General features: G+C 32.8%; 1 pseudogene; it reads left to right on the top strand.

Annotated features, from left to right (window-relative positions):
* Positions 1 to 9121: 9121 nt before the first annotated feature.
* On the top strand, positions 9122 to 9804 carry LOC149241073 (cytochrome P450 714A2 pseudogene; annotated as a pseudogene).
* The last annotated feature ends 3988 nt before the right edge of the window (positions 9805 to 13792 follow it).

The following is a 13792-nucleotide window of genomic DNA, read 5'->3' as shown; positions in this document are numbered from 1 at the left end:
AAATACTTAAAAATAAATAAAGTTTAAAAAAATCAAAACACTACAATGTGGAAAAGATAATCATTGATAATTAACGATTAGTGGAAAAGATAATCATTGATAATTGAAAATTTTAATAAATTTTAAAAATTTCCAAAAAGGGAGCGTTATATATCTTAGAAATCCTAATTTTTCTTACTTTAAAGTTTAGATAATTTGGGCTTACATCCTTCCAATTAACAATAGCCAATGCACACACTTAAAAAGGTTGGGTTAGATTTTTGGCTTAATTATCACCAATCTAAAATCTTATTTGTTTGTGAGAAAGTCAAATTAAAATACTCAATAAAAAATAAAAAATAAGAGGTAATGATTAATATTATGCGTTTTATTTTATTAATTTTCATCTTAATTTTCATTTTTATAAAATATTTTCAATACCGTGAAAGTTGAGTAGAAATATATTGAAATAAATAATTTGTAAAATTTACAACAAATATCTAAAAATAAACACATTTTCAAAATTTGTAATATAAAACAGATGTAAGATATTTCTTTCAATATACTTTATATTTGTAATATAAAATAAATATAAGATATTCTTTTCAATATACTTTACATTTGTAATATAAAACAAATGTAAGATATTTCTTTTAATATACTTTATATTTATCATCCTATTTATGTCCTAACATAAGTTGTTAGGATAGTTATAATGATTTTAAAATTGGTATGATAATTATAATGATTTTAATATTTTGTTCAGTTGGTTTGATTTATTGGGATTTGAATTTTGAATTTTATTTTTTACATAATTGTTCATGATTTTTTATTTTATTTTAACTTAAGGTGGATGAGGATTTATTGATTTTTTTATTTTTATTTATTTATTTTATTGTTTATTCTTAATGGAATATGCTCAACATATGCTTCGTCTGAATGCTTTTCAATGACGGTAGTGCGTTACAGAGTTTGTTAGGTTGTATTAACTGTTAATAAATTTAAAAAATTAGATTCGTGCAAGGCGGCACCTTGCCCACCAATTTCTTAGGGATTTGAGATTATTCCAGTTCTAATTAGATGGGGAAATTAATATATAAGCAATTTGTATTTAGCAAAATTGTCCATGTTACAATAAAATGGGTAATTTCTTCTTCTTCTTCTTTTTTTCTCAAAAATTAAAGTTGACACAACCTTTTTATACATGGTTAATCAGGTAAAAGTGTGCATTGGTAATGCATTCTATGTTTTGTATTACAATTGTTTTTTTCACTATATTTATGAAGTCTTCAGCTATATCAACTCATTAATTTTTTAATATAATTATACTAATTTTTTATAACATAATGATTATCTTAATTTTGAAAACTTCTGAAACATGAAACATGTATGCATTGTTTCAAAAGATTTTATAATAAAATTAATTAATGTAAAAAATACTTAAAAATAGATAAAGTTTCTAAATACTTAATACCTCATCCTTGAAGGGCTTGATATTGTAGGGAAGGTGACACTGTTGGATGACACAAAGATCTCGTACTTGGTTAAGCCACCCAATGGTGTACGACTGTGGATGTGCTATAGTCTTTAGGCCCAACCACTTCATGACCTTTGCTGAAATGTGGTTCTTTTGGCTCCCGTTATCGACAATGAACTGCAGCGAATAACCCTTCACCCACATATGTGAGTGGAAGAGGCATTCCCCCTCCTCTGGATCTTCAGGCTCAATCTTTTGGATCTTGGTGGTGGCCACAGTGGAACTAGGATCCACATCAATGATCTAATTCCCTTTGTCATTTCCCTTATCGGGTTTTGATTCAGAATCAGAACCTGCATCTGATTCGGAAGCCTTCAGCTCATTCACCAGTGACTGCTTGGCCTGACACTCACTTGTATTGTGAGTGGAGCTCTTATGGAACTCACACCATTTTCTCGTGTCCTTCTTCGTCTTCGGGGTGTTGTTATTTGGTTGCAGCTTCGGCGAGCTATCATAGGTAGCATCGCCTTGGCTTGGTCCTTTATTCTATGGTTTGGGGGCACCTTTTCCTTGCTTTGGATTCGATGATCCCATGTCCTTCTTCTTCTGTTTAAAATTCTGCTCAACCTTGACAACATACCGATACATCAAGCCAAGCGAGGAAATGTCCAATAACTCCATCTCGTCCTAGATGTGCTTGTGTAGACAGTTGCAGTACTTGAGCACCAAATGCCACTCAGTATCCTTGATACTCAACTTTGTGCAAAGGGTATGGAAAGTATTTGTGAACTCTGGCACATCTTGGTCCCTTCCCTACCGTAGCGTGGTTCACTTTATGTATTTGTCTTCATAGCCCCCAACGGGATAATATTGTTCCTTGATGGCGTCTCGGAAAGAATTCCAAGTGGGTGCAGTTGAAAACAACAAGGTTTCACTCTCGTCCTTTTGTTCACAATAGGTTTCCCACCAATCCTTGATGTGTGGTGTGGCTTTAAAAAGTGCAAAAGTAATATTTTCCAGATTTGAAAAGTCATGAACTGAAAAATATCCTTCCAATAGATTTAACCATTTATCTATGGTGTTTGCATCTATCAGGCCTTCGAATATGGGAATATCAAAGTTAACTTGTACCTTAAAAGGAGTGGCGCCTCCATAGTGGCTGCTGGATGAAGATGCATCGCCTGTGGGTTTCCGTCGAAGGATTCGGGCAAAGTTATCCATCATCGCGTCCCTCTATCACTCGAGGGATTCCTCGAGCAACATTTTGAAAGGATCTCCTGCCCCCTTGCCTTTATTTTCTTTCTTCATGGGAGGTTGTCAAGTTTTGCGCGGTTGATTGTGCAATTGTTCAACTAGATCAAGCCCTAACTCCTTATACCCTGACCTTGTTGGGGACATGCAAAGAAAAACAGAGAAAGAGCAGACCGCTCTGATACCACTGATTTGAACTTAAACATGAATGCAACAACTTACAAATATAATCATAAACACAAAGATGCAACAGAAAAACACTTCATTTCATTAATAGAAAAATATTGAACTATGCTTACAAACAGAATGGAAATAAGATAGCTCGGGCGATGGTAGCTTATCTTTAAGAAGCGATGTGGCGACTACATGTCTCTGAACTATGTTACAATGAGGCTCAATGGCCTATTTATTATCGAAAAACGTTAGAAAACCATAAACAACCAAAACCCTAACCCCAGGACATGTAACACTAAGAGTTTGTGGGCCCTGTTGGGGTTAGTTGGGAAGCCAATTTCTGAGGCTCGTAACTTGGTCATATTATCTTTGTTTGGTGTGTACGATACCTTGTTGGAAAGGTCTCTCTAAGTACTACAGGTTTCACCGCATGTCCTTACCCACATTTACAGGCCTATTGCAGACCCCAAAAAAACGCCGTTTAGGGGGTCAAAATTGCTTCGGAATTTCAGGACCCGAAAAACTGCTAAAAATAGTAAATGCTGAAATAAACAAGGAAACATATGAAACTAACTGGGGGGTCTAGGTGGAATTGGCGAGTGGCCACCAATATCCACATGGATCACTAGCACCTGGCCACCCCTACGCCACAATACCATGGGCGTGGGGCTGAGGGATAGGGCCTAGCTTGGCCCCGAGGTCACGGTCGCAGCACATGCCCATAGTCAGAGGCCAACAACGTAACCAAATGCAAATGAAGACCGAGCGCAAAATGAAGTCTGGGCAGAAAAATGGAGGGGGGCCAGCGCCGGGTCATATGACCTTATCACTTGACCAACAACACGAATTTAAGAGAGCGGTCAACCCCAAAGGGGCACAAACCATGGTCATGTGCAACCATGGAACTAGGGGGCGCACCAGCGACAAGGGCCAGACATCATCCTCAAAAATTGACACATTTTTCGGTCATATGGTCGTCATGTGTCCACGATTTTCGGGACTAGGGGCTTAATGATGCCCTTAATGGTCCTACAATTTTTCCCGCTGAGTGGGAATTATGCCAAGTTTGGTGCACCGGTTCCACATTTTGGGCGCTCGAGCCAGGTTGAGGTCGAATTGTAGGATGGTTCGCTACATAATTTGACAAAAGGAATAAACAAGCATAACTTTCTCAATTTTTGGCCAAATGAAGTGCAGAAAGAACCAAAACAGGGGTTTTTAACAGTGACGGATCCATTGGAGATATCAATTCTTCTATTTTAGTAGTGTAAAGAATGTAAAACACACTTTAAGAAATTTTAATGAAAGAGGCCCTGCATTGGAAGCTGGATTAGGAGATGTAGCCCAAGAGAGGGGTGAACTCATTTATCATGTTTTTTTTTATGTGTTTCAAATGTGCTTAACTGTCTCTGTTTGGGTTTAAAATTGGTTTAAATTTACTTGTTTATGTGTTTAGTAAGTTGATCCTATACCCAAAACACATCAAAATTTAACTTACAAATTGTTTAAAAGTCTTCAAGTTTTCACATACATATCATTTAGCCCTCTTATAGATCCCTCCATGTATGGATCGATAAACTGAAAAACCCCTTATAGAAGGGCATATCTCTGTTTGATTTTGTGGGAGAGGTTTTTTCATGTTTCTCTTTGAAAATAAATATGATCAAGACTTGATATTTTGAAGCAGGCCCTATTTTATGGGATCAAATAAATTATATATGGACCAATGGAACCCATAAAATGATGTTCAATCATTGGTCCTAGTGTGGGTCAAACTTCTGTTCCTCCCTCTGCACTACTGGAATGAGGAAACCTTCAAATATATTAGTAATTCATTAGAAAAGTATATTGATTGAGTTCTGCTACGAGAAGGAATGCAAGCATGTGCAAGGATCTGTCTAAAAAAACGTTATAATGGATATTCTAATATGGCTTTTAAAACTAATTTTGGAAGTATTCATAGACCCTGTCATCCATAATCTATATCTTTGAAAACATAGTGAACTAGAACCTAAGATCTTAATTGCTTGTACTATGGTATTTAACCTCCATCTCCACAAAATTTCAATATTTGAAACTTCCCAGTAAAAAAAGTTATAGTGAAATTCTCAAATGACTCATTTAAATTTGAATTCAAGATTAGTGACAAACCCTGTCTTACATAAGTTATATCTCTAAAAATATAATGAACCAAAAGTTGAAATTTTTACAATCTATACCTTGAGTTTTCATCTTTGTATCCTCCAATTTCATAGTCTTAAATATCCCAAGAAAAATTCATGGAAAAATTTTCATGACTTGATCGAAACCCTACGATCAGATCTTTAATACCGAATGTTATGAATCAATCGAATTGAAAATAATAAAATGTCAATGAATACATTTCACTTTGATGAGAAAACCTCATTTTACAATGAATATGATGTACAATACAAGATGAGATGATTCTAAGACTAGGTCTCCTTAGTATATGTGTGTGTGTAATGGGGGGGATACAGTTATAAAGAAAGGGTGCAACTAAATTTTCTAGAAAAAATATACAATTATAATGAAAGGACACAATTAAAGGTTTTGGTTGACTTACTAATAAAACACTAGAAATGTAATAATGCAATATTTAGGACTTGATCAGTGGTTTTATGCTTAACCATATATAGTAAGGGGTTCCATTTTCCTCGAAGTCTCTTATGCTATTGATCCAGAAATCTCAATGCTAGAAGCTCTAAAGAATCTTCTCCATGTACAATTTCATCAGCAATGAGTTGATGGTTGAACATTACCCACCAACAAAAGATAAGAATATCACTCAATCAAGGTCCCGATTAGATCTATACCCATTTGATGTGGTGATATTCACTAGTATGTAGACTCAATTTCCTAGGATTTGGATGTGCCAAATGTCAATCCAAAGGAAAAACATATGACCTAACACTATTATAAGTTAACTATATTAACTATATATTTATATATTCTAACTCATGTATAATATTATGTATTCCTATATAGTTAGGAGTGGGTTATGAATACTTTCAAACGCATAAGAGAATAATTATAAAATTTAGGAAATAGTTAACCAGATCATGTAACGAATAAGCTAACATACAATAACTTAAATATTTCAAACAAATACTTATTTGAAACAATAAATAATGCATTTTGTACTTATTACTTAGTCTAGCTCTTTTATGTTTTGGGCTTTTTTGGTAGATATTTAAAAATATTTTTTTTTGCAAAATTGTGGTTATGTTTTTTTTAAAATATGTTTTTTAATGCACAAATGGATTTAGCACGATGAAAGACCCTTGAAATACCAGTATTATATAGATTTCACAACTTAAACTCACGATTCTAACAAATCTTGCTAAATTTCAAGTAAATTATTGGAATATATACCTAATCTTTGTTAAATTTCAAGTAAAATTGATTGGAATATATGCCTAATCTCGATAAATTTTAAGTAAAATAATTAGAATATATGCCTAAAAAAACTAAAACATAAAATATTTAAACTACGCTAATTTGGTAGAATCTAATTTTAATTATCATTTATAAAAAATAAAAAAATAAAAAAAAATCAAAACACGACAATGTGGAAAAGATAATCATTGATAATTGACCATTAGTAGAAAATATAATGGTTGACTTACTAATAAAACACTACAATGTGGAAAAGATAATCATTGATAATGGAAAATTTTAATAAATTTTAAAATTTTTCAAAAAAGGGAGCATGATATATATCTTAGAAATATTAATTTTTCTTACTTTAAAGTTTAGATAATTTGGGCTTACATCCTTCCAATTAACAATAGCCAATGCACACACTTAAAAAGGTTGGGTTAGATTTTTGGCTTAATTATCACCGATCTAAAATCTTATTTGTTTGTGAGAAAGTCAAATTAAAATACTCAATAAAAATAATAAAAATAGGAGGTAATGATTAATATTATGTGTTTTATTTTATTAATTTCCAAGTTGAGTAGAGATATATTGAAATAAATAATTTGTAAAATTTACAACAAATATCTAAAAATAGACACATTTTCAAAATTTGTAATATAAAACAGAGGTAAGATATTTCTTTCAATATACTTTATATTTGTAATATAAAACAAATATAAGATATTCCTTTCAATATAATTTATATTTGTAATATAAAACAAATGTAAGATATTTCTTTCAATATACTTTATATTTGTAATATAAAACAAATATAAGATATTCCTTTCAATATACTTTATATTTGTAATATAAAAACAAATGTAAGATATTTCTTTCAATATACTTTATATTTATCATCCTATTTATGTCATAACTTAAGTTATTAAGATAATTATAATGATTTTAAAATGGGTATGATAATTATAATGATTTTAATATTTTCTTCAGTTGGTTTGATTTATTAGGATTTGAAGTTTGAATTTTATTTTTTACATAATTGTTGATGATTTTTTATTTTATTTCAAATTAAGGTGGACGAGGATCTATTGATTTATTTTTATTTTTATTTATTTATGCTTAATGGAATATGCTCAACATATGCTTCATCTGAATGCTTATCAATGACGGTACTGTGTTATAAAGTTTGTTAGGTTGCATTGACTGTTAATAAATTTAAAAAATTAGATTTGTGCAAGGTGGCACCTTGCCCACCAATTTCTTAGGGATTTGAGATTAGTGCCATGTGGTTCCCCTCCCACCAATTTCTTAGAGATCTGAGATTATTCCAATTCTAATTAGATGGGGAAATTAATATATAAGCAATTTGTATTTAGCAAAATTGTCCATTTTACAATAAAATAAGTAATTTCTTTTCTTTCTTTTTTTCTCAAATTAAAATTGACACAACCTTTTTATACATGGTTAATGAGGTAAAAGTGTACATTGGTAACGCATTCTGTGTTTTGTATTACAATAATTTTTTTCGCTATATTTATGAAGTCTTCAGTATCAACTCATTAATTTTTTAATATAATTATACTAATACTTTATAACGTAATGTTTATCTTAATTTTGAAAACTTCTAAAACATGTGAGACATGTATGCATTGTTTGAAAAGCTTTTATAATAAAATTAATTAATGTAAAAAATACTTAAAAATAAATAAAGTTAAGTTTCTAAAATTTAGAAGACGTGATTTAAATTTAATTCCAATGGCCCGAAAGAATAATTACGCCGTAAGGCGTTTCCCTATGAAACCAACTCCTTCACCTGATTACGTGTCCTCTGTTTGCGCCTTTGGATCTTTTGTTAGACGATTAGCTTCTGCTCGGCCATTGATTTGAATTGCAAACCGTTTTGGCAACAGCCTTCTGGACGTGGGCAAGAAGGGGCATGCAGAGTCGCTTTTCAACGGAGATATTTGAGCCGCCTCGTGGCGTCGCTGCACCATGGGAAAGTCGAAAATTCGAATGCCAGACGAACCTCACCGCCTGAAGTCGAACCATGAAATCTTTGGCGGATCTGTCATTGGCCATGACGTCAAGGGGTCGAAGTGCATGTAGCAGGAAAATCATTTGTAAATATATTTTCAGGCATAACAAAGCGCACCGCCGACTGCAAGTGGTTAAGTCCAGATGGACATGCTAGCAATAGTGATTTAGAGCAAGGAAGCATGTGTCCAGACAATATACGAATAATACAGATGCAGTAAAAAATTAAAATTCTCTTCTTTATTTAAGCACCTTGATGCAATCTATGAACTTGACGATTAGTATGTTAGAATTACTGTCATACCTACCATGTTCAACATGCTATATTTCGATATGTGGTTAGAGAATCTGCTCCTGTATTCTTTCAACTATCATAGAAGTTAGAACCTTATATCATAGTGAGCTATATGCAATTCTTTTTCATTTTGTGCCTTGATCATCACTCAGATCCTTATGCTTGAAAATAACGTTTAGTCTGTTTTAACTTTTAACTTCTATCTGTCTTCATGTTTCCATGCTTTTGCCTATTTTTGCGTCAGTTGTCTCATAAACATTTTACCTTGTGAATTGAGCAGTGAGTTGTAATTCATCTGTTCCAGTTTAGTATGGACTACAAGTTTTCAAGGCCCCAGAAATATCATTACAAATGCAGAATTATTCAATTTTCCAATCCATTATAAGACGTATATGGTTTATAGATTATTTTCTTGAAAATATACATTAGATCTCAAGAAATTCATTGCCTGTTATTAGTTTTTGTTGGTATTGCATGTTCACACAAATTTTATTCAATGACAAGGCTAGGGCATGTTGGCAATAGCGAATTGGAGCACGGAAGCATGTGTCCAGACAGTATTCTTGCTTGCAATAAACCTGGATTGGCAGGAAATATTAAGCAAAGAAGTTAACAGTATTTGTGGCACGGGCATACCAGATGCAAACATGCTTAGCAGGATGAAATCAGTATGTATTCCATCACTTTTCTCATTCGATTTGTTGATTATTTCTCATTTAAGGTAGCATAGTGACTGTTGTCTGTTTTTTTTTCTCGCTGGCAGATGACTATGGTGTTAAAAGAATCTCTACGGCTATACCCACCTGCGCATTCGATAATAAGAGAACCATGCAAGGAGATGAAGCTCGGCCCGTTTTCACTTCCAAAAGGCGCACTCCTGAGTTTCTCAATTTTGGGAGTGCATCACAGTGAGAAGTATTGGGGGCCAGATGCAAACATGTTTAAGCCCGAAAGATTTGCAGATGGTCCCTCAAAGGCAGCTACTGAACCGAATGCCTTTTTACCATTTTCAATGGTTCCAAGAACATGTATTGGCCAAAACTTTGCCATGTTGGAGGCCAAGACTGTGTTAGCTATGATTTTGCAGAGATTCTCATCCAGTCTTTCACTTGCATACAGGCATGCTCCCATCGCTATGGTTACCGTACAGCCTCAACATGGCATGTAGATCTTATTTAAACGTATGGAAGTGTAAACATAATGATTCCTTCATGTCGTATCACTAGATGCTTATGTAGCAAACCAATACTCCCATAGACATTTCAAAACCGCGTACCCAAATATGGAGGACATGACCTTTTGTTGTTCCATTTTTCCCTTTCCATGGTTATTTGATATGTAATTTCTAGTGGTGCTTTTTAAAGTTTATTCAGTTTTAGTTGTGCATTTTTTATTTATTTATTTATTTTTTATATTATTATTGTGTGGAAAAGTACATTTTCTATTTAAGATGATTGTTATGCGTGACTTTGTCAATACACGTGTCTTTTTAAATAAAAATAATGGTAAAGATAAAAATGGTTTTTCATAAAAAAAAAATGAAATAGGGAAACAATATAATATTTAATTATTATTATTTTTTCCTTTGTTATAGGAATTATCAGTTCTATTAAAGTATGTTATTTAAGAGAAACCAATTATATATATTTATAATTATATAATAATAATAATGTAAGTATATAAAAAAATATTTAAGAAAAAATAATTAAGATAAAAATAATGTTAAATGTTAAAAATTGTTTTTCAAGAAAAATGAAATAGGGAAACCATATATATCAATTCTATTAAGGTATGTTGTTTAAGAGAAACCAACTATATATATTTATAATTATATATAATAATAATAATGTAAGTATATAAAAAAATATTTAAGAAAAAATAATTAAAGTAAAAATAATGTTAAATGTTAGATAAAAATTGTTTTTCATGAAAAATTAAATAGGAAAATAATGTGATAATTAATTTTTTTTAGGAGTTATCAATTTAATTAAGATATGTTATTTAAGAGGAAACAATTATATATATTTATAATTATATATAATAATAATGTAAATATATAAAAAAAATAATTATAAATATGTAAATATCTATATATATATATAAAAGATAGATCCATCTTAATTACGAATTTAGTAAGTGTTGAGAGGGATCAAATTTTTTAAAGTGCAGAACTTGTAAATAGTCTTTATTTTTAGAGAGAGTGCAAAGCATGTAAATCCTCTGTACTCTTAGAGATTTGATCCTGTGTATTTTTAAATTTTACTTTTGAATGCATAAATGGATCAATGACTTCAAAATCCAATTGGGCACTTGGATTATGTAGACTAAACAATTTAAATTACAATTATGCATATGTTTACACACCTTAGACAAAATTAACTAGACTAGCAATTGTCCCAAAAGGTACAAAGAGAGGCCGATAGGATTATTAAATTAGAATTGTTGAATTTCTCTAGAAGAGATGTTGGTTCAAGCCAATTGACTAAACTAGCAATTGTCCCAAAAGGTACAAAGAGAGGCCGATAGGATTATTAAATTAGAATTGTTGAATTTCTCTAGAAGAGATGTTGGTTCAAGCCAATTGACTAAACTAGCAATTGTCCCAAAAGGTACAAAGAGAGGCCGATAGGATTATTAAGTTAGAATTGTTGAATTTCTCTAGAAGAAATGTTGATTCAAGCCTAACGGATGAGCAATTTGAGCTCGCTAAAGGCCTTCTAATTGTTTTTTATTATTGTAAAATTATATTGATAATTCATTGGTTTTACTTTCAAAAGCTTGAAGGAATTTGAAGAGCAGGGATAGAATTGCTTTGTGGGATTTGATCCCAAGTGCTGAGTTGATTGCTTTAACTTGCTTGGAATAGCAACCTTGAGTGCTTTGATAATTGTACATCTGTTGGGTACTGGTGATTGTATCATCTCCCCCTGCATTTTGATTACTATTCAGAGAGCTCCCCCTGCATTTTGATTATTATTCAGAGAGCTGAAGAACGTTCCACTAGAGTCAACAACAGATACATTTTTATTAAGTGCATTTGAAACACTCATTACAACCATAGGAGAATTGAAATCTAAATATAAAGTGAAGAATTCATCAACTTCAGAGGATAATTCTATTCCCGTGACTACCTCTACAATAACCTTACTATTGGTTGCTACCTTCCTTGCCTACTTTCAATCTGGTGGCCCCGGTAGCACAGTTTGGCAATGGATGATGGTAGGCTGTGGACACCGGGGCGGAGTGGAGTCTCATCTCATTGCAATAATCGGGCAGGTGAGGAGGAAAGGTTATTACTGCCATTTCAAGAAGGCATGGATATTTCAAACGAGTTTGCTTTCGGCAGCAGTAGGAATCATAAAAAAACACTGAGATATTCTTCACAGCTTTCTGAGTAATTGTTTATAAAATCTCTACTTTAGATAAGGCATGCAGCCGGAATGAAGGATATGCTAGACATATACTTCAAGGGAGAAGATTCCCTTTCACATAATTGCTAACTCTTGGGACTTTCTGCAATGCAGGTTACAATGGAGATGTTTGGTTTGCTCAACCTGCTCCAAAGGATCATCCATGGCGGTCCATGCCAAACCATGCTATACAAAAACGTGAGAAGTCTTATATGCTTTCCCTCCAGCTAATCAGAATAATCATTTTGCATATGGTTAGAGATTATATCTAGTCACATACTTAGTAGAAAGTTCCAAATGCAAATTTTACCATGTGTCTAGAATCAATTTTGAACGTTTTTCCTCATTGAAGCAGATCAATAGTTATTATAAATCGTGAACCCCCTATGTGTGTTTGATGTTTAACAAAGGGAGTGAAAAAAACTATTGGTGATGTGGCAGCAGCAGGTTCATAGTAGCACCCCCTTGACAGTTTTCTATACCATGGAACCCATCCCTCCTCTCCCCTTCCACCGAGAAATTGCTTTTGGAAACCACTCATCAAAATTTCATGGGCATTTTCCAACAATGAACTTTAGGTGCAGTTTCCAGGAAATTGAAGGAGAATTTCAAAATTCCAAACAATGGGGTTTTTGAAAAATGGCCTCAATTAGATGAGACACGAGCATTTTTTTAAAATTGTCAATAGTTTGGGAGATTTTGTGGGTTTTCTAAAGGGTATATACTCAGTTTTTGGCATGGCCGAGTTTTTCAAAACAACTGATCCTTTATTTGAAGGTTGGTTGTTGGGTGCATGTTTCCTTCGTGGCTTGGAATTAGAAGCTTTGATATCATGAAAATGCTTTTTCAGATCTGGTTGCATCTTCTACCATAGTTTTAGAGGTCACTGGTTTTGATATTCAAGAGAAGATTATTCATAACTCTTTTGTATTCATTCAATTTTATTCATCGCATGAATAGCTTAATAATTTTGGCTCTGAGCACATTCTAATAGCAAATATCTTGAGTCTGCTAACCAATTGCATTTGTTATAAAGGGAATTTCCAAGATCTTGGTCCAATTTCTGACTAACATTTAAGAATGTTGAAGTTTTGTCTATATCAAATCTTGGGGTATTGTGTAGATCTAGTATAAGACGATAGCAGATCGATAGTTATTATAAATAGTGAACCCCCTCTGTGTGTTCGATGTTTAACAAAGGGAGTGAAAAAAACTATTGGTGATGTGGCAGTAGCAGGTTCATAGTAGCACCCCCTTGACAGTTTTCAATACCATGGAACCCATCCCTCCTCTCCCCCTCCACCGAGAAATTGCTTTTGGAAACCACTCATCAAAATTTCGTGGGCATTTTCCAACAATGAACTTTAGGTGCAGTTTCCAGGAAATTGAAGGAGAATTTCAAAATTCCAAACAATGGGGTTTTTGAAAAATGCCCTCAATTAGATGAGACACGAGATTTTTTTTAAAATTGTCAACAATTTGGGAGATTTTGTTGGTTTTCTAAAGGGTATATACTCAGTTTTTGGCATGGATGATTTTTGCCAAACAATTGATCCTTTATTTGAAGGTTGGTTGTTGGGTGCATGTTTCCTTCATGGCTTGGAATTAGAAGCTTTGATATCATGAAAATGCTTTTTCAGATCTGGGTGCATCTTCTACCAGAGTTTTAGAAGTCACTGGTTTTGATATTCAAGAGAAGATTATTCATAACTCTTTTGTATTCATTTAGTTTTATTCATCGCATACATAGCTTAATAAATTTGCCTCTGAGCA

Source organism: Pinus tabuliformis, chromosome 8 (genome assembly GCF_031772625.1).
Source record: "Pinus tabuliformis cultivar Carrire ecotype Pingquan chromosome 8, CPIR1, whole genome shotgun sequence".
NCBI lineage: Eukaryota > Viridiplantae > Streptophyta > Pinopsida > Pinales > Pinaceae > Pinus > Pinus tabuliformis.
Note: the sequence above shows the minus strand (reverse complement) of the source record. Positions and strands in the feature narration are given on the sequence as shown.